Source organism: Mustela nigripes, chromosome 10, assembly GCF_022355385.1.
Source record: "Mustela nigripes isolate SB6536 chromosome 10, MUSNIG.SB6536, whole genome shotgun sequence".
Lineage (NCBI taxonomy): Eukaryota > Metazoa > Chordata > Mammalia > Carnivora > Mustelidae > Mustela > Mustela nigripes.
The window spans coordinates 60,816,622-60,837,692 of record NC_081566.1 but is presented as its reverse complement, the minus strand read 5'-3'; the positions used below and the strand labels follow the sequence as shown (position 1 = coordinate 60,837,692).

Below are 21,071 nucleotides of genomic sequence, written 5' to 3'. Positions count from 1 at the left end.
GACCCACCTCATCATTTGTGGTGTAATAATAGCGGCCCCTGCAGAGCGGACACGTCCTGTGAGCCGGGCACTTGTGAAAACCTTCACATGTTCTTCCTTGCTTGCTCCTGATTGCCCCTGGGGAGTGGACCCTGATTATCCCCACTTTGTGGAGGAGGAAACTGAGTTCCAGGAATGGTATATAACCTACCCAAGGTCCCACCATTAGTAACTGGTAAGGCTGGCTCAGGCTCCCTAGCAGTCTGATTCCAAAGCCCCATGTTCTTAATTAGCCACTGCTCCAGGGTAGAAAGATTGCTGGGTTTGGGGTTAGGACACTCACAGTGGCCCTGCCAAAATGTCGACATGCCCAATGCTGACCAAGTCACATCTTTTCTTTAGTTCTCATTCATTCATTCATTCATTCAACAACTACTTCCAGCTTACCTACTGGTATGTCCCAGTGAGTAAGACAGACTTGGTCCACGCTGATGTAGAGCTTAGGGTGAAATGTTCAGTTTTCTTATCTGTAAAAGGTGAGAATTAAAATATGTTAAAATAGTTCTCATCCCTTTGAAATCCCATGCCTCTTTTTATAAAACATTATTCCTTCCTTCGTGTTCTTTGAAATTTCTGAGTAAGTGAATTACCATGACTAAAAATAAGTTAAATCAATTATAATATTGAGTAATTTTTGTTTGAATCACGCTGGTCCTCATCCCTACCCCGAGGGTGATTCTGATACACTGCCGACCCTCTACCCCTCGCCACCCCCCAAGCCTGGGCAGTCTTTCAGGGAAGAATCATGGGGATGGTATTTTCACTTTAACAACAAAGGGATCTACAGTTAATTTTTTAATTGCTTGGAAATGCCGAGGGTTGTGTCTTTTTTATTTGTTTTCATTCTTTTGCTAGGTTTTGGCCCTTGGGTGTGCGCAGCAAATGAAACTTCACTCATTCCTTTTACTGAAAACCCCCTTACCCCCACCAGGCATTGTTGTGAGTCATGAGTTGTCTCACCAACGGACATTTCCTCATCCTGTTTGTAGGAGGAACACGAAGGGACGTGCCCGTGCGTCTGACACGGGGACCCACAAGCTCCTCCTCATTTGGGGGCCTTGTGAGGGAGATGAACTTTTGGCTCTGCAAAGTGTCTGGGCAGTTTTTACTGAGATTTGCGTAGGAGGCCATACTTCACAGACCTCTTAGGAGCTCCATCCGGCTCAGAATGCCTCCCGAGGCTGGGCTTCTCCAGCACCCCTCCTCGCCCTTGACTATACACAAACCATGTGTTGTTCTCTTGTCATTTCATGGACGCGTAAGCTCCTGGGGACAGTGTCACCACACAGAGTAAATGAGCACCACATACTTGCTAGCTGGACTGAGGAGTGGAGAGCAGGATTCTTTAAAAAGCTTTTTTATTTTGGTAAGAACACGTAACATGAGAACCACCCTCTTAAAAATTTTTAGTGTACAGTACGTTATTATGTACAGTACACAGTGCTGGACAGCAGATCATTAAAGAGTGTTCATCCTACTTAACTGAAGCATTATGCCTGTTGATTAGGAACTCCCCCTTCCCCTCCTTGCCTGGCTTCCAGCAACCACCATTCCAGGCTCTGATTTTACGGATTTGACTGTTTTAGATTCCTCCTGTAAATGGATTCATGCCGTACTTGTGTTTCTGCTTTGGGCTTATTTCATGTAGCATGATGTTATTTATAACGGGAAGAGTTCATTTACTTATGTTCTCAAAGGAGTGATAGGTATGAAAAAAATGCAGTTTAATTCAACAGCCATTGGTGTGGGCATGAGATTCAGCGCTGTCGTCTAGAGACGGAGACCCGTGTCTAGCAATGTGCAGGCAGGTGTTTAATGGGGGGGGGGCTCTGTGGGGCTCTGTAGCCTTGCTGATTTCCATGGCATGAAAAGCATCTCACCGTGGTTAATTTCCCACCGCCCACATGATGTCAGACTGGCTCGCAGAGTTCTCCAATGTGTAAGAGCTCTCCTGAGGCCCTACAGTCTCGTCCTGCCCCTACCACCACTGTTTTCAAAAAGTTGTCAGTTTAGACTCTGACATAGGTAAGAGGCAGGTGCAGCGTGATAAGGCAGAGGAGGGGCAGAATGTACCAGGTAGGTAGGAAAGCATCAGGAGGACAGAGATTCCATTTTGTGGTGGAGACATCCACGCGGAGAGCTGCAGGGACAGGAAAGACGTGTGGAAAGGCCCACAGGTAGGTGGGGCTGGGGACCTTCAGGGCCCCTCCACTGGGATCAGGTCAAGGGGAAGTGCCTTGGAGGTCCCTCATGACCTAGGTTCACCTCACCGGGCTCACTTTTCTCCCATGTTGAGCGGCACAAACTTGTTCCTCCAGCCGGTCCAGCCCAGGCTTGGGAACACAGCCGTGCCTTGGCTCACACTGGTCTTCCCATCTGGAAAGCAGTTTCCCATCATCCCCATCTCCTGACTTTCCTCCTGCTCCTTTACCACTCTTCCAGATTACAGAAAACTCCAACCAGCAGGGAAAAGGCGTAGAAAGTGGCTTCCACCAAACTTAGGAATTTATGTTCTCCAACAGTCACCGGGAGAAGGTGAAAGGCAGACAACAGAGGCAGAAAAAAATATTTGCAGCCTTTGTAAGCACTGACGGGCTTTTACTAGAACGGGGAGGCAATGCAGGAAGAGAAAGACAGAAAGCAGGGGCGAGGAGGGAGCTCACAAGAGTGGGTGTCCCAGTGGCACGGATGAGAAGGTGCTCGTCTGTATGAGTTAGTCCCTAGCAGGTGAGACACCACAACACACCCACCCAAATGGCCAAAACGAATTAAGCCTGCACTGCCTAATGTTGTGGAGGATTTGGACACGTGGAAAGTAACGTATATTGCAGCTGAGAGTTGAATTTGCTACAATCATTTCAAAAACTTTTGGGCTGTGTTTACTAACATTGAACATATGCGTACCCTGTGACCCAGCAATGAGTGTTCTAGATATATAGCGAAAATCCACACACATAGCTCACCCGCAGGCAGGTACTGGAAGGTTGATAGAGAATATCAGTAGCAACGGCTCCCAGTGGGGAATACCCAGATGCTATCAAGAGTAGAAAGTAATGGGGCACCTAGGTGGCTCAGTGGGTTAAAGCCTCTGCCTTCGGCTCGGGTCATGATCTCAGGGTCCTGGGATCGAGCCTCGCATCAGGCTCTCTGCTCCGCGGGGAGCCTGCTTCCTCCTCTCTCTCTCTGCCTGCCTCTCTGCCTACTTGTGATCTCTGTCTGTCAAATAAATAAATAAAATCTTTAAAAACAAAAACAAAAACAGTAGAAAGTAAGTTATGATTCCACTCCCACGGCGGAATCCTATACAGCCACAAAAAAGAATGAAGTGTTGTTTGAACAACAGTGGAGATGAAACTCACAAACCTAATCTGAATGAAAGGGGCCAGACACGAGAGGATACAAATGGAATTATTCTGTTTTATAGAAAGTTCAAAACCAGGCAAAACTCTTTATGGAGTTAGAAGTCAGTCTCCTGGGAACTCGGGGGAAGAGTAAGGTGGGTGGTGTCTGGGAGGGTCAAGTTGGAAGACTTTGATGCTGTTTTATTTCTGGCCCTTTGCTACCTGCATAGGGTTTGTGTACCTCTCTGTATATCTTACATTTTCATTAACTGAAAAAAAAAGGAGCTGCTGAATGGAAGTGTTAGAAATAGAGGGCAGTGTGTGTTTTTCTAGACTGCTTCTGTGTTTTCTCTTTTAGCATTTTCTATTTTTACAAATTTAATCTTTAGACAAAATATATTGAGAATGACTCTGTGCCAGGAACTATGTGAGATACTGAGGATAAAAAAGGGAACAAAATAGAAGAAAAAAAACCAAAACTGCTGCTCTCAGGGAGCTCCCATTCCCATGGGGCCAGGAAGGCAATTGAATAAACAAATCATAAAATGTGAGGTGGTGATGAGTGCTACGAACTAATATGGGGGATAAGGGGATAGGGAGTCATGAGCTGCGGTGAGGATTTGGGCACCAATTAGGTATCGTTTCATATCCAGTAGATGAAGACACTGTGATAGGGCAGCATTTGAGCAGGGACCTGAATGTGGTGACAGAAGGAGCCCAACAGGAATGTGGGGAAAGAGCGCTGTGGGCAGAGAGAACAGCAAGTGCAAAGGCCCTGTGGTGGGATCCCTGGCTTCCCCCATCAGAAAACTGGGTCCCAATTTTGTCTTCTCTCTTTCCTCTGGCCCCATATTCAAACCAGAACACTAATCCATTTGCTTCCCTACCTAAATATCTCTTAATTTTTCCACTTTTTCTCCATCTTCACTGTTGTTGCCTGTTTGGGGAATAGTTTCTTAACTCTGTCTTCCATTCTCCCACTTTTTTTTTTTTTTTTTTTTTTGGTTTGAAAGTAGAAAGGGCTCCCCTTTATACTTATACTTACTCCCCTATATACTTATACTTACTGCCCTTTATACTTAGATTAAATGCCCTACTTTCCTCTCTGGTGTCCTTTCTTGCTGCTCATGCCTTGCTGCCCACGCTCAAGTCATGCCAAAACGATAACCTTCCTCAGCTTCCCGTTGAGCCCTCTGGACTCTGAGCCTTTCCCTCTTGAGAATGCCTCTGCTTATAGCAATCCTTCCCCTCCTCACCTGCTCATTCCGAGTTTTGCCCATCAGACACATCTTAACTTAGATGTTATTGATGCTGGGACTTTTTCCTGCCCCTTAACCCTGGCCACGTGTCCATCCCACTGGTGTCTCCCCATCATGGCTGGCTTAGATCATTCTGTACCTGCCTTTATTTTCCTGAACTTCCCACTAAACTCCATGACACAGGAGGGAGGGAACTCTACTTTGTATCTCACTGCTTAGCATAGGTCCTGACCTTTAGACATTGTTCAATAAATGTTAAATGAATGAATGCATGTTGACGTAGATCCCTATGATACTAAACAAGTCTTGTAGTACTTTTATGGTAATCGATGAAACGGTTTTACAGTTAACACAATCTTTGTCAAGACACAAAAGCCAGACCTGCTGGGTTTAGATTCTTATTCCTGGTAATTCTGTGTTCCATAATTTCCCAAACACAGAAATATTATCCATCAACTTTTAACGTTACCTTATTTCACTCAGTCATACGTAAAACATCAATTCAGAGAACTTTGAATCTGTGAAAACATTCAAATGCAGAGACCCAAATGTGTTTCTCCGGCAGCAAAGCAATATGATTATTGTGACTTATTTCTAGAGCTGAAACTTAATTTCTAGAAAACAAAATCAGGGTTAGACTTTATTAGTCTTGTCGGGTTTGGGGCATTCTAGGTGGAGTTCTTTCCAATATATCACAGCTCCTTCATATGGAAATGAAAGCTTTTAACATGAAGAGAGAGTGGGAGGCACAAGAAGGATTGAGTAGCCCTTTTTATACCCACATCTCACCCACGTGAGAGGGGATGCTCTTGATTGCTCTTGGCATGAGGGTCAGAAGAGAGCTGAGCAAGGACTTCAGCTGGGCTTGGGGCACTGAGCCAGAGTCTCTCAAACTGACTTTTAAAAATTGTATCAACAGGATGATTTAGAGAATTATAAATGTTTAAGCATCAGATACATCTGTAGCTCCTGTCTGTTAAGCACTTGCTGTGTTCCAGGCCCTGTAATTGTTTCAAAAAGACCATCTTATTTAATTTTAATCCAGTCATATGGGATCAATACCATTTATTCCCATCCTGCAGATGAGGAAAGTAGGTCTAGAGAGACTGAGTGATTTGCCCTAGGTCACACAACAGATCGGTGGTAGTACTGAACTATGAACCCATTCCTTATTTTATTTTATTTTATTATTTATTTTTAATTCAGAATAGCTAACATACAGTGTCATATAAGTTTCAGTTGTGCAATGTAGTGATACGACCATTCTGTACATCACCCAGCTGCTCATCACAAGTGCCCACCTTCAACCCCATCACCTGTTTTCACCCATTCCCCCACCACCTCCCTTCTGGTGACCTTCAGTTTGTTCTCAATAGTTAAGAATCTGCTTCCTGGGGCACTTGGGTGGCTCAGTGGATTAAGCTTCTGCCTTTGGCACAGGTCATGATCTCAGGGTCCTAGGATTGAGACCTGCGTTGGGTTCCCTGCTCAGCAAGGAGCCTGCTTCCCTTTCTCTCTCTGCCCGCTTCTCTGCCTAGTTGTGATCTCTCTCTCTCTCTCTCTCTCTGTCAGATAAATAAATAAAATCTTAAAAAAAAAAATCTGCTTCTTGGCTTGTTCCTCTTTCTCTTTTTCCCTTTGGTTGTTTTTTTCATTTGTTGCTTTGTTTCTTAAATTCCACATATGAGTGAAATCATGTGGTGTTTGTCTTTTTCTGACTGACTTATTGTACTTAGCATTACACACTCTAGCTCCATTCACGTCATTGCAAATGGCAATATTTTATTCTTTTTATGGTTCAATAATATTCCGTTGTGTACACATCTCATCTTCATCCGTTCATCAGTGGATGGACACTTGTGCTGCTTCTGTATCTTGGCTGTTATAAAAAAAAATGAAGTTATAAACATGAATTCATGTTTTTGTATTTTTGGGGTAAAAATACAGTAGTATGATTACTAGATCATAGAGTTGTTCAAGTTTTAACTTTGTGAGGAGGCTCCATACTGTTTTCCAGAGTGGCTGCATCAGTTTGCATTCCCACCAGCAGTGTAAGAGGGTTCCCCTTTCCCCACATCCTCACCAACACCTGTTGTTTCTTGTGTTGTTGATTTTAGGCATTTGGACAGGGGTGAGATGGTATCTCATTATAGTTTTGATCTGCACTACCTTGATGCTGAGTGATGTTGAGTATCTTTTCATGTGTCCATTGGCCATCTAGGCATTTTCTTTAGAGAAATATCTGTTTATTTCTTCTGCCCATTTTCATTTATTTATTTATTTTAAATATTTTTATTTATTTATTTGAGAGAGAGAGAGAGAATGAGAGAACATGAGAGGGGAGAGGTCAGAAGAAGAAGCAAGCAGACTCCCCTCTGAGCAGGGACCCCCCTCCCCCCATGTGGGACTCTATCCCAGGACTCCAGGAGCATGACTTGATCCAAAGGCAGTTGCTTAACCAACTGAGCCACCCAGGTGCCCACTTCTGCCCATTTTTAAATTGGACCATTTGGTTTTTGTTGTTGAGTTGTATTAGCTCTTTATATATTTTGGATACCAACCCTTTATCAGATATGTCATTTGCAGATATCTCCTCTAATGCCATAGGTCGCCTTTTAGTTTTGTTGATTGTTTCCTTTGCTGTGCAGAGGCTTTTTATCTTGTTGAAGTCCCAGTAGTCTATTTTTGCTTTTGTTTCCCTTTCCTCCAGAGACATATCTAGAAAAATATTGCTGTGGCCAATGTCAGAGACCTGACTGCCTGTGTCCTTTTCTAGGATTTTTATGATTTCAGGTCTCATGTTTAGGTCATCGACTTTGAGGGAGCTGTTTTTGCATGGAGCTGCCTGGTTCCCCCAACACTATTTCTTAAAGAGACCCTTCCCCGTTTCCTGCTTTGTTGAAGATGAATGGACTGCATAATTGCCGGTTTATTTCTCTATTTTCTATTCCATTCCATTGATCTATGTGTCTATTTTTATGCCAGTGCCATACTCTTTTGATTACCACAGCTTTATAGTATAACTTGAAATCTGGAATTGTGATGCCTACAGTTTTACTTTTCTTTTTGAAGATTCCTTTGGCTATTTGGGGATCTTTTGTGGTTCCATACAAATTTTAGAATTGTTTGTTCTAGTTCTGTGAAAAATGCTGTTGGTATTTTGATAAGGATTGCATTAAATGTGTAGATTCCTTTTGGTGCTATAAACTTTTTTTTTTCAAGATTTTATTTATTTATTTGATAGATAGAGCAACTGTGAGAGAGAGAACACAAGCAGGGGGAATGAGAGAGGAAGAAGCAGACTTTCCACCAAGCAGGGAGCCCCATGCAGGGCTCGATCCTGGGACGCTAGGATCTTGACCTGAGATGAAGGCAGATGCTTAACCACTGAGCCACCCAGGTGCCCTGGTGCTATAGACATTTTAACAATATTTGTTCTTCTGATCCATGAACATGGAATGACTTTCCATTTCTTTGTGTGGTCTTCAATTTCTTTCACCATTTCCTCTTTCTAATCATTAGGTTGCATGGCCTCCCATATTGAAAAATAAACCAACTAATTCTGGAGATAAATACATCTGATTTTAGGGTGTCTGTTGCTGTGGATTATTCATGGCCTAATCCACATGTTATGCTCCAGTACTGGTTAAAAGATAAGAGAGTTGTGATAGCAAATTCCCTGCAAATGTGGGCATCTGACCTACAGAAGACACTTTTTCACCACGTAGCTCCAAAATAAGCTTCACTAAGCAAGGGTTCATAACAGAAGATCCTTCAATTGTGGGCAGGGTGGGTGAGTGTAATCTTTGAACAAAAAGAGTCTCCGCTCTGGAGAAATTGTGATCCTGGAGAGAAGGAGGGAGCGAGTAGCTGGCCCTCCTTCCCTCTCTGGCCCCTGGGCTCCGCTCTGGCCAAGGGTGTGTTTGTTTGGCTGTGATTCTTTTCCTTCAGTTTCCCTCTCTAGGTGTCATGTTTCATGAGCTCCAGGCTCCCGCCTGTGTCAGCCTCAGCCTCTGGCTTTAATCGCTGCTCCTTGGCCAAAGCTGAGTGAGGGTTTGCAAACCGACACTGATTGGATGCATATTTGCTGGGGGCGATTGCTGGTCACGCACCTCACCCATCCCTGGCCCCCAGTAACACTGACAGCGACACCCTCCTGGTTGGAGCCCAAACCACTGCCTTATTAAGAGAGGCCCCTTTCCTCTCTGCTCCCCCCCACACCCTTGCTGCTGGTCCACGCTTCCTGTGGCAATCAGAGGTAGACCTTGCACCTCACAGCTTTCTTCCCGGCCCTGCTCTCCACCCGCAGCCAGTTTCCTTGCACAGAAAGTACCAGAGGTTCCAGAATTCACCTATTCACTTCCCTACCTCTGGACCTTGAGTTCCCGTCCTCAGCAGGTCAGAATCTCCACTGCCTGCTGAGGTTTCCCTCGAACCAGTGCCCCCTTCCTTCTTTGGAGTCTCCTGTCCCCAGTCTGGCTGTGGGGTGGGGTGGGAGGACAGGTACATCTGATTCTGGTTATCATGTCAGGGGGAGAACATAAGGGAGAAGTAATGACCTGTTTATAAGCGACTCTCTTGGTTCCCTTGTTTGTTGAGTTCATAGGATTCGTGGATCAGGAATTTGGTGAGAGTGTATGTCTCTTACAAGAGATGGAATTACAGACAGGTTTTTTTAAAAAAGGATTTTATTTATTTATTTATCTGTTTAGTTAGAGGGTGAGAGCAGGGGGAGGGGAAAGGGAAGAGGGAGAATCCCAAGCAGACCCCGTGCCCTGCATGGAGCCCAACACGAGGCTTGATCTCAGGAATCCCAAGATCATGACCTGAGCCAAGATCAAGGGTTGTACGTTTAACCAGCTAAGCTACCCAGGTACTCCTTAAAGATGGTTTTTAAGAAGAATCAAGGACTGCCTCCCGGAAGGGCACAAAACAGCTCCCCGACTGGACCGAAAGTAGCGTCCTAGGTAGGTCGTCAAATCCAGATCCGAAGAACCTCCTGGCAAGGAGAAATTGAGACTGCAGAATCTCACAAATGTGCTGAATGCAAAGAATCCCCCCAAAGTTTACGACTCAGACAGCATCAGGATGTATGCAGAGGAACGTGTTCTGGGGAGAGATGGGCTCTGACAATGTTGCATGCTAACCCAGACTGCCTCTTGTTGGAGTGAGAGAGAGGGGCTCTTTGTTTTGGGGATGTTTGTTTTTGCTGCCAAAGTCTTGTCATGTCATGAGTGTTTAATTTATATGAGCCCAAGCCAGGTACTATGGGGAGTCAAATATCTTTACTGCGAAATGAGACAAACTCCAATTCTTTAAACAGCGCCAGTTGTAATAGTAAGACTTGAGGCTAGACACTGTTCTACATATTAACTTGTTTCTCTTTCCTGATGCTCCTCTGGGACGGTATTGTGGTTAGCGTCCAGTTCTTAGATAAGGAAACTGAGGCACGAGCGCTCTGTGACTCACTTAAACTCACCCAGCTAGTAAAAGTCCGCGTTGAGATTTAAAGCCGTGCTGGGCTGCCTGCTCAGGATGTTGAAGGGGGAGATGGTAGCATCGATCAGGCTTGGGTTATCTGTTCCCAATCCCAAGAATCTCCACTTCCTAATAATAAAGACAACAGCCAGCTACAGAGACCCTATTGAGAATAGAACCTACTAATTTGTTGGTGACCGATATTTACAGTTTATCTTGTCTATGTGCACGAGAACTGTCACAGGGCACTGTTCTGAATGAAAATTGACCACTGTGGGTGTGGGGGGGGGGGGACTGAGAAGCAGGGGGGGACAGCTGGGAGTCAGGGAGATGGGACAAATGGCAAAGCTCTGTGGGGTACTGTGGCCAGGGATCTGGTTCTCAGAAGCTGTCCAGCTAGACACTCTGCTTATCAGAGGGGATCAACCCCTGGCCATGAACATGCTTGTTCAAAACGTTGGGAGAGGCACGGTCTGAGACTCATACAAGATGCCTAACCCCCTGCTCCCTTAGGCCTGCCTGGTACAGAGAATATATTTAATCCACCCTTCCTTGTCCTTCACTCTAGTTGTGCCATGGGGTTTGTTTTCCGGGGGAGAGGGAGGAATAGCGCCTCCCAAGGTGGGTTGAGATCCAGCCCTATGATAGGGTCAAGCTGTCCTCTGCCTGCTTCTCTCCTGCCTCCTGCCGTGTGGACATGGCTCCTTCACAGCTGGGAGAAGGTCATGGCTATGAACGTTCCCACCTGCCGAAGCTGGGATCTGGGAAGCTCGTAGGTACTCTGACACTCACAACGCCTTTCCAGACTGTAAAGGAGCTCTGAGGGGTCGGTGAGAGGTTCCTCCCTGATTGTCCCTTTGCTAGTTTTGGAGGGCTTCTCTTACCATTTGAGGCCTTGAAGAACATGCTTCATCTCTAAAGGCCATCCTGAGGGTTTTCAGAGGAGAAGGAGGATAGATTAGATTTCCCCAAGCCTGGAATTGCTCTGTTTGATTTATAGGGTGAGGAGTTTTCAATCTGTAATGCTTTCGGGGTTTTCTGTGCTGCAAGAATATCCCCTGGGGCTTTCCAGACCCTTATTTAACCCAGATTAACTGCCATAGGATGCGCTCAGGGCAGGCCGTGCTGCAGGAGGCCAGCATGGCCTGCTGACTTACATCACTGCGCCGTGACGCAGTGACACAAACATGGCGGGTGGGAAGGCGATTTCAAGAACCCATTAGAGGCATTTGGAGTTTTCAGTGCCTCCTCAAAAACTGTGCGCAGAACTGAATTGAAACCTGTCATGTTAGCATTATAATTCTAAACGCTGGCCTAGCTGGGCCAGAATGATTTAATAGTTGCCTTCATGAGATCTGTACTGGTTCCACTCACATTCTTTTATATCCCATTGTTCTGTTTCTGCGTTCGCTCTGGATGCTTCTCCCCCTTCCCCACTATTCCTCATTGGCTTTATCTCGCGCTGCACATTCAGATTTTTGTAAAAAAATGGACTGTAGTGGTTGCTGTAATTTGGGGTCGCTCCCTTCTATGAACATTGGCTTTAGAGCATGGAGAATGGTTTGCGGCTAGATGTGGTTATGTCGTCTGGTCCCTCCAGGCCGCCCAGCTGGTGGCTGGACCCTGTGGTGCCATTCTCTGTTCCTTGTTTGGTTTGTTCAGAGCATGAGCAAATAAAAGCAAAATGTAGAATTTTTCAATGTATTCAACGTAAGTTTGTTTTCATTTCCTTTCTGTAGGAATCGCTCATTATTTCTACAAATGCCCTCAGTTTTATCCAAGTGAAAACTCAGTGTTAGCTCCATAACACTATGGATAGAAGCTCAATTGCTGAGGCTCCCTGGGAACATTCTTAGGCATAAAATGCCAAGATTTTTTTGGATGTGCAAACAAATAGTTTAGATAATGCTCAGAAAGATCTCTGCATCTTTATTAGCTTCTTTTCTCACCTGCCCTGTTTTATGGGCTGGGATGTGGCTGAATTAGTTAGGGAAGCGATAGCCCACACATGCCCTGACTATAACCATAAGCATCTTTGAACAAATGTTGTTACTTCTGAGAGAGCTTCTTTAAACTACTGCGGACCATATAGAGGTGTGTGTCCCGCACTTTCACAGTGACTATGACTTTACCCAGAGACTCTTCACCATGTTTCTTGTTTCCAGGATTGCAGGATTCTGGCCTTGGGATTTGCTTTCCTGTTTTCAACCTTAGCTCACCCCATACTTGATGTTCAGCAGCAATATCCTGGCTTCCCCTGGCAACACTATATTCTGCCACTTCGGGTAAATGTGCTCCTGTCTTTTCAGCCCTGGACTTTATACGCAGGCTTGGGACCCTGTGAATGCTATGCCTCGGGCTTTGGTGGACTCCACGGCCATGACCTAGGTACTTTTGTATGTCATGACCCTTCTCAGGGAGCTCAGCCAAGGATCTCATGTAACATATTTGAACACCATATTGTAGATTCACACCCAGGGGACTGTTTTGTCCCTGGGAAGCCTGAGACTTCGGGACTCCAGGATTGCAGGCGTGGTGCTGATCTTTCGGGATTTTTATCACATGCTGTCAGCTTTGGGATCCTGGTGTCCGTGCAGACTGCTACACAACAGGAAGTACTTGAGTAGAGGGATGAGCATGCTTAGGTTGGGTCATTCTTTTACTAAATGGACAATAAATATATGTCTGTTAAAACGTACATTCAAACCAAAATTTTGGAAACCCTGGGGCTGTAGGACTCTGATATTGAGATTTGAGGCTATGACAAGCTGTTAGAGGAGATGGTTCTGAAGGGCTGTGGGCTATGAGATGTTGATCAGTCATTAGTCATCTGCAGGGCATTGGGGGGACATGCAGAGTCCAGACCCCCAAACAGCTTAGAGCTACTGAGACAGAAAAGGAAACCGTATACACTGTGTGATCCTAACCCGTGTTTTCTTTCCTATAGTCTCTCTTCTATGTGTGTTGTGGTGAAACCAAGTAAGACAAACACTGAGAGTATTGGCTTTCACTTCTGTGGTATTCAAGACCCTGATAAATAATTTAGGGTTTGGGGAGATCAGGACACAAGAAGTGGAACTGAAAAACAGAGGTAATTTACTAACGTATGTTTATAGATTCAAACACTTCAATAACTGGGATTTTATGACTGAGCCCAGTAGATCTAATTATTCTTTCTAACTGTTAAGTGGCCTTAAATAAGTTTACCACATTTTCTTGGAAAAGTGACCAATACTACTCTCCAGATCTCACTTCTGACTGAAGCTCAAGTTTACTTTAAACGATTTAGCTGTAGCAGAGCAAGGTCCTGATATGTCACTTTTGCCACAGAATCTGGGCCAGGTAGCCGATGATGGAAGGTGACAAGGACCAGCTGCGGTGTCTGCTTGTAGAGGCGGTGTGAGCATGCGAGGGTTCACATGTCTACAAATCAGATATTTCTTGGGCCATAAGTTATCATTATGTGTGAAGCTTCACATCTCCATTGGCGTGAAGAAGGAGTTCTTTCATGGTCCTCTGTGTTGGACTGGTGTCCGCTTACCCAGTTGTGGTCTCTAACGAACGGACACATTGATTATTAAAAATAGGAAGGGTTTTAGAAGTTAGCTGGCCCAGTCTTTTGCACAGAGAAGGACTCTTCCCTACAGTCTTCTAAATCAGATGATTATCCAGCCTCTACTTGAACACTTCCTGTAACAGGGGGCTCGTACCCCCACACAGAAACATACCCCAGTTTTGGATGCCTCTAATTCTTAGGATGTTCCCCACCCCCCTTATGTTCAGTTGAGATCTGCCCCTCTGGAACTTCCTTAAGTTAGGACTCTGAAGCTCTGTTGTGTGATCTGAATGTCTCTACTTCAGGAGAGTGTGTCAATCACGTATTTGAAGAACATCAACTTCTAGTGGAATCTTTTTTTTTTTTTCTTCGGACAGGTGAAACATTCCAAGGTCCTTCAATGAATTCTCTTGTTTTCTTTATAGGGAAGCCACGCCTCCCCTTTTCCCACTTGAACCTGTGGACTCTGGAGACTCGGCTCCCTTGTCACAGGGTTCACTACCCCCTGCCTGAGGAAAGTCTCATTCTTCTTATGGCTCTGGGGGTATAGTTTGGAGTTCTTCTTTCTCCTCTTTTCTGAGTTTCTTCCCAGCATGCTTGCCCCAGGCATCATTGGGCACAAAGTACTGAATCACATTCCTTGCTTTTGCTTTTTTGCCAACATGGTCACCCTTCCTTCCTTCCTTGTTGGATGACTTCTGCCATTTTCCTTTGAAAATTTTTAATGTCTCCCATCGGCCGGGACAAAGAGATACACTCTATTACGTTCTTTTCTTTCTCCTCCAACTAGAATACCAGATTGTATTTATAGCTCACGGAACCGGTGAGTTCAAAAAGGCCAAGAACAATATAAAGCCTTATATTCACTCTTGTTTTGTGTAGAAGTTGGGTGCCCAGCTGGACTCACAGGTGTCACTTTAAGTATAGCCCAGTCACTGAAAGTCCATTGCTACTGAAGTCTCTGGGTATGGGCTTTGTTGATGTGGTCTTAAAAGTGGCTGCTTCTGGTTACAGAATCATTTTTTTCTAGGTCTGTCTCCTCGGGCAGTAGGTGAAGGGGATCGACAAGTACAAACTTCAGTTCTAAGACAAGTCACAGGGATGAAAAGTGCAGCCCAGGGAATAGAATCAATGATGCTGTATTAACGTTGCTCAGTGACAGATGGTGACTGCGTTTATTGTGGTGAACACTGAGTAATGTACAGAATTGTCGAGTCATACATAACCTTGTACACCTAAAACTGATACACACTGTGTGTTAATTATAATTTAAAAAGTAGCTGCTTAGATTTTATCTCCAAACTATTTCAATCTTGTGCCTCTCACTCTCCTCTCAATAGCTACAGCTTTTTAAAAATGATTTATTTACTTGAGAGGGAGAACAAGTTGGGGGAGGGACAGAGGGAGCGAGAAAGGGGAAGCGGACTCCTTGCTGAGCAGGGAGCCCAACGCGGGACTCGATCCCAGGACCCTGAGATCATGACCTGAGCAAAACCAAGAGTCAGACGCTCAGTCAACTGAGCCATCCAGGTGCCCCAGCTTTGGCTCTTTTATTTTCCACTATAGACTGTGGTCACATGCACTTTGCAACCACTCACCACCCACCAGGAACAGAGTAGGAGAGAGGGAACGTCCTTTGTTTTACAGACTGAGAGACGGAATCTCAGGGAGAATACTGGTCTCTCCAAGGCTACACCGTTAGTTGAGGAGCCAGTTCGGGCACCATTTCTGTTGAACCACTCAGCTGGCTCACTCTCTTGGCTTTTGTAGAAAAAGAGGCTTAACCAGAGGCATTTCTGGTCTATGCTCTGTGTGTGTGTGTATGTGTGTGTGTGTGTGTGTGTGTGTGTGTACACACAGGCACACCTCACTTCATTGTTCTTTGCTTTTATCGCTCTTGGTAGATACATACTGTTTTTTAACAGATGGAAGGCTTGTGACACCCCTGCATCGAGCAAGTGTATTGATGCCATTTGCCCAACAGGTTTTGCTCACTTCATGTCTCTGGGCCACATTTTAGTAATTCTCACAGTATTTCAAACTTTCTCATTGTTACCATATTTGTCGTGGAGATCCGGGCTCAGTGATCGTGACCCCTGAAAGCTCAGATAGTGGTTAGCATTTCTTAGCAATAAGTTATTTCTAGTTAAGATCTGTACTTTTTTAGGGCACAGTGCAATCGCACACTTAACAGACTACAATACAATGTAAACAACTTCTATGCCCTTGGAAACCAGTGAATTCATTTGACTCACCTTATTGTGATGTTAGCTTTATTGTGGTGATCTCTAAGACCTACAATATCTCTAAGATATGCCTCTGTATAGCTTTCCCTCTTTCCCACACAGCACACTGTGTGGTATGTGATAAGCATCCATAAATGCTGGTTAAGGAAAGTTTGGAGCCTTTTATCCTTTTAAAAGTTGGGATTACATTTAAGGGAAAAGGCTCAGGGGGAACCATGAGGAATACAGTATACCTGAGGAAGTCTGGGCTTTGGAGACAGTTGGCAAAGTTTGGAAATTTAAAGCATGGTGCAGAGTGCCATGGTGTGTACCACAGATCTATAACTTAGTCCCTGATCTCAGTGAGTTTACAATCAGGTAATATAGCCAGCCCTATACAAATGGGATAAAAACTGTGACAAGACTGAATCATATGAAAAAAATGAACTTCCAGTCCAAGACAGAAGGTCATCAGCGTCAGCGAGGAGTTCAGGGAGGGGAAGGTAATGGAGAGCTCGCTGTCGTGTTCCTGCTCTTGGTGGAAGGGAGATGGTGGGGGAGGGCCAGGGGAGGCCAGAGGGAAAGGAGGAACAGGGAGGTGTGCTCTAGGACGGTCTTGTCCACTTAGTACCAGCCACAAGTGGCAAAAGGGCCACAGATCCGTAGTCCACTTAAGTTCCTGAGAGTAACTGAGAAGGAAAGGCAAGAAATGCTTATGGACACCGACTGTGCGTTTGGTCAACAAGTATGTCCTGAGAGCCTGCTCCATGACAGGAACTGTGTTTGGTGTTGGGGTTTCAACAGTGGCCAACAGAGAAAGGCTTCCCCTCATGGAGCCTAAATTCACATGCAGGCTGGGCCATGTGGTCCAAACCAGACACTCCAGTTCCTGGAGTGTCTGGTTTTCATAGTTCAATGGATTTTTTTTTTAGCAGTTTCCACAAGCCCAGCCCCCAACCCCAGCCTTTTCTGAAGACTAACTTCCACTGGCCTGACTCTGTCCTCTGTGAGCACGTGGGGATCCCCATCAGATTGGTGATGCCCTTTCTGGCAGGAGCTGCGGGGCAGGCTCCAGGCGAAAGGACCTCCATCCTTCGCTGGACTTCAGACCTCCCACTTGCCTTTAAAGATGTCTGACTGACATGACTTGCCCATGGGTGTCTGCTTTCAAACACAAATCACTGGCAAATCTCCTTTCAACTTCCTTTTCTGGTGGAGGCACCACCTGTTGGGGTCAGGTGGTCTGGACTGGCATGGTGACGAAAGAGCATCTGTCTGCCCCTAGCCCCTACCTGTCCTGACAATATGTGTCCACTACTTTCCCTAATCACTAGGGGGCGCCTTGGAGCAGCAGAGTCAGCCAGCCAGAGAGAGGACAGGGAGAAGGAGCCAGGTTTGTGGGCTGAGGGTCTGCGTAGGGCCCTGCTCGTTGCCTATGTGCAGGATTGCTCAGTGTGCAAGCCCTTCATCCTGACTTGGTCCATTCCAACACCAAATAACTATATGATAAGGCCTCTGAACCACCACAGGGCATTTTACAGAATATGAGCTTAGTAGGGCCCCTGTGTGGTGAGCTGAACAGCAGAGCTCTTGCTTCTAGATCCTCTAGGGTCTGCCAGATCCCCTTGTGGCTTTGGGGAAGTCCAGAGGGACAAAGAATCCGGCTCCAGGCCTCTCCACATTGCCCACCGGCTCCTTCCCAACTGATGAATGCTTGTTGTTCTGCTTTGTGGGTGCCTCCTGGGACCTGGGGGAGGCTCGCCTCATTTCTGTGGAGACCTTTGGCTGGACTTCTCTGCCTCTCCCAGAGGTGAGAGACCGCGGTTCCGACAGCCTCAGGCTTGGCACCAACTCCTCTCTGGTGGATCCAGGACCCAGGCTCCGATCTCACTACGGCTAGGGCCTCTTTGTCCCAGAGTGACCTCGCGGGCTCTCCCTCTGACTGGCCCTTCACAGCCCCTGCTATTGGTGATTTTCATTCCAGATACGAGCCAATGGATTCCTGAAAGGGATTCTGCGGGCTTCTCTCGCCATCTCTGCTCTGGCCTCGGTCTGGCGGCGCTCTCCTCTGTGGTCTGGACAGGGGATGATGATGGACGCAGGCTGCCCGTTGTTTTTGTTTTGTGATATTTAAAGCAACCAAAGCTCTCATTACTGTAATACAGTATGTGCCCGGGCTGGAGGGAGGAGCAGAATCCCTCCTGGACCAGGGGCCGGTTGTGTTAGGTTGTGCTGAGCCTGGGGATGTGTCTGGCATCATGCCTGAGAGAATTCAGTGTGTCAGGGCTGAGCGGGGCCTCCGAGCAGCTCCACTCTTCCTCAGGAACTCGGATCCTGAGGCGCATTTGCCGTCAGATAGTGACGTTTCTGCGCCTGCCCCTCCTCACTTGTTCTGAGGCCTCCTTCCGAGGCCCTGCACCTAATTTCGTATTGGTAGTTTGAGTGTGAGGGGAATAGGCAGGTGTGAACCCTGAACTGTCCTGGTGTTGGGATGCCAGACCCAGCTCGGAGGTGCAGTACCTGAGAGGCTCCTGCTGGTCAGTGGGAAACAGCGAGCACCATGGCGGAGTCAGGTGGGAATTCCCTCAAGCCAGAGTCACACACTGGCAGTTTGATGGAAACCTTGCAGATAGAGCAGAGGTGGCCACACCTTTGTGCCTGATGAGAACGTCCTGTCGGACTGGTGGTAGGGCTGGTGGGGGGAAACATGGCGGGCACCACTGCAGAACCATGGAACCATCCCGTAAGTGATGGGAGATCAAAGGCCATTGCGTTTGCTACCTGGGTGATCTCGGGCACATTATCTCTTCTCAGTCTTTCCATCAGTACCTTGAGGATAATAATAGTAATAACCTCAGAGAGCTACTACGGGGGCCGAGTGGGGAAGTTCAGGTAAAACGTAGCATGTTGCCTGGTATAGAATCTGTGCTCCATAAATGTCATCATGCTCTCAAAAGCCCTGACACTTTGCAAAATATATTTTCCCTGTAGGAGCTCATAGTCTTATTGAGGAGACAAGATGTTCACGCCATGTTTAAGCACAATTAGGGAGCGGTAGAAACCCCTCTATGGCATCTGCTAAGTTATGGGGTCTTGATATCATGGAGGTGAGTCAAGGGAAGAGACTCCTTTAGGCTTGGAAGGAGTGCTGAACAGGAGTAGGGACTAGAGGAGAAAGCCTGTGTACTCATCTTCTCAGCCATGAGCAGGCCAACAGGCACTCCTAGACATTCCGGGATACTGCGGACCCCGCCGGTCCCCCATTCATCCTGCCAGCACCTTCCCTGCCCATCTCCAGACTCTGCTCTGCACTGAGGATTGAAAGAAGCCCTTGACAAGGTCCCTCCCTTGGGGGAGGAACTCACTGCCTCACTTGTATAGACCTACTTGGTGAAAACGGACAGCTCAAAAGCCATGAGCTTTTGTCCAAGGGAGCTGGTGGGTGTGAGCCTTCTGCCGAAGGAGTGGGGTTGCTTGCTTTGAAGAAGAGCGTTATCTGACTACATGGAGAAGGCTCCAAGGCCAGGATGGGGGCAGGCCCTTGGTTCCACACTCAGCCCTGGTGATGTGGCGTCTTTGAGCCAGGCTGGGAAGTGCGGGGAGTGGACCTGCTGGACTGGGGAGGGGCTTTTTAGATGTCAGGGGTAAATGCAAGGCATTGGTGACTCAATAGGGAAGTACTGAAGGCAGATGGAGTCTGCAGATGTCTTGTACTCTTAAATCAACTTGTATTTTCTGCACCTTTTGCTTCAGAGGCTGCCAGCTAAAGTAGCAGAGGAGGGAGGGTCTAGTGAACCACGTGAAGGAAGCCTGAAATGGAAAGTGTGAGAAGCGGAACTCTTCTTGGTGTGCGCCAGGAGGGTTTTGGCAAGTACTGCAGAAGCTGCAGGCACCGAGGGCGTGACTTGTTGAAGGAAGGCCTGGGGACCAGCAAAGGAGCCCCAGACACTTGGTTCAAACCCAGCTGCTGAATGAGGCCTTCGGGCTCTGTGATTTGGGCCAAACTCCTGGCCCATGTTTGGCCAAGGTGGCGGGCCCATGAGCTTTGGTGTCTTTGTGTCCCTGGGCCCCCGGTTGTGTAACACCCCGGGTTTCACGTTGCCCCACCAGCCCGAGAGTCAGGGCAAGATGGGGGCTCACTCCCCCGCTATCTGTTTGTTTTTCCACACATTTCTGGGCCCCAGGCGTGTGCACCATTCTCCTAATCCCACCACAAAATAATAACTAAATGCTAAAAAGCACCTACCATCTCCCAGGCACTGTGCTGGGACCCCATTACAGGCCTCAGCCCGTCTCATGGTCACAGTGACATCATTTTCAACTCGTACCCATATCTCGTACTTCCTGATCTCCAGGAGATGCCTTTCAACTGAGAGCTGAATTGGCATTTGGTTGTTTAAACAGTCTGACCTGGGGGACCTAGCTGGCTCAGTTGGGAGAGCATGTGACTCTTGAGGTTAGGGTCATGAGTTCAAACCTCACCCTAGGTGTGGAGCCTACTTAAAAAAATAAAATAAATACATGGTCTGACCTGTATTATGGCTGAAGTTTTCACCACGAAATATGGTTGCGAGGGCCTAGTATGTGAAATCCTCCCTGCCCGGGTCCTTCGGATGACGGTCTCAGGAAAGGAGAGGAGGCCCTGAGGGTGTGAAGGGAAAGACACTTGGATTACTTTGCTGAAAGGGGAGGTACCGGCTGGTGTCTGGGAGAGAGGATCCACGTCTCTCTATGGAGAGACTCTGGCTGAACAGAAAACAGGGTTCACTAGTGTCACACGAATCTCCTCCAGGGTTCCGCAGAGTCCCCTCTGGCTGGATGAGATGGGAGCTCCTCACGGCCCGGAGATGCTGCAGGGGCCAAGCAGCCCGAGAGCTCTGCCTTATTCAGGGGCCAGCACGACCAAGGACCCCAAGAGTGGGGCACAACCAGCACAAGTTCTCGGCCTTGAGGCTTTGCGTGGCCTGTTGGAAGCTGTTGAGACACGGGTGCGATCCCACACAGGGACAGACCAGCCTTCCCCCGAGCAGTGTCCACGTCACTGTCCCCATAGAGGTGGCCACTGCTCAGCCCTCCTCAGCCCCAGGCTGGTTCACAGTTAAGCACGTGGGTCTGTTGTGACTTTCAAATGACTGCAGAGAAATGCCCCAGTCATCGTTCGCTGGTTGTGCCC

General features: G+C 46.9%; 1 protein-coding gene across 2 annotated transcripts in view; it reads left to right on the top strand.

Moving 5' to 3' along the window:
* The window catches only part of DDR2 (discoidin domain receptor tyrosine kinase 2), a 149,314-nt gene that overhangs the window by 53,539 nt on the left and 74,704 nt on the right, over positions 1-21,071 (top strand). The window contains exon 1 of one of the 2 annotated variants that reach the window (XM_059413425.1): positions 2,179-2,216. The exons of the other annotated variant lie outside the window; for it this stretch is intronic. The gene's annotated coding sequence lies outside the window, so the exon portion shown is untranslated. Of the gene's footprint in view, positions 1-2,178; positions 2,217-21,071 lie in introns of those variants that run through there. 2 annotated transcript variants of the gene reach the window in all.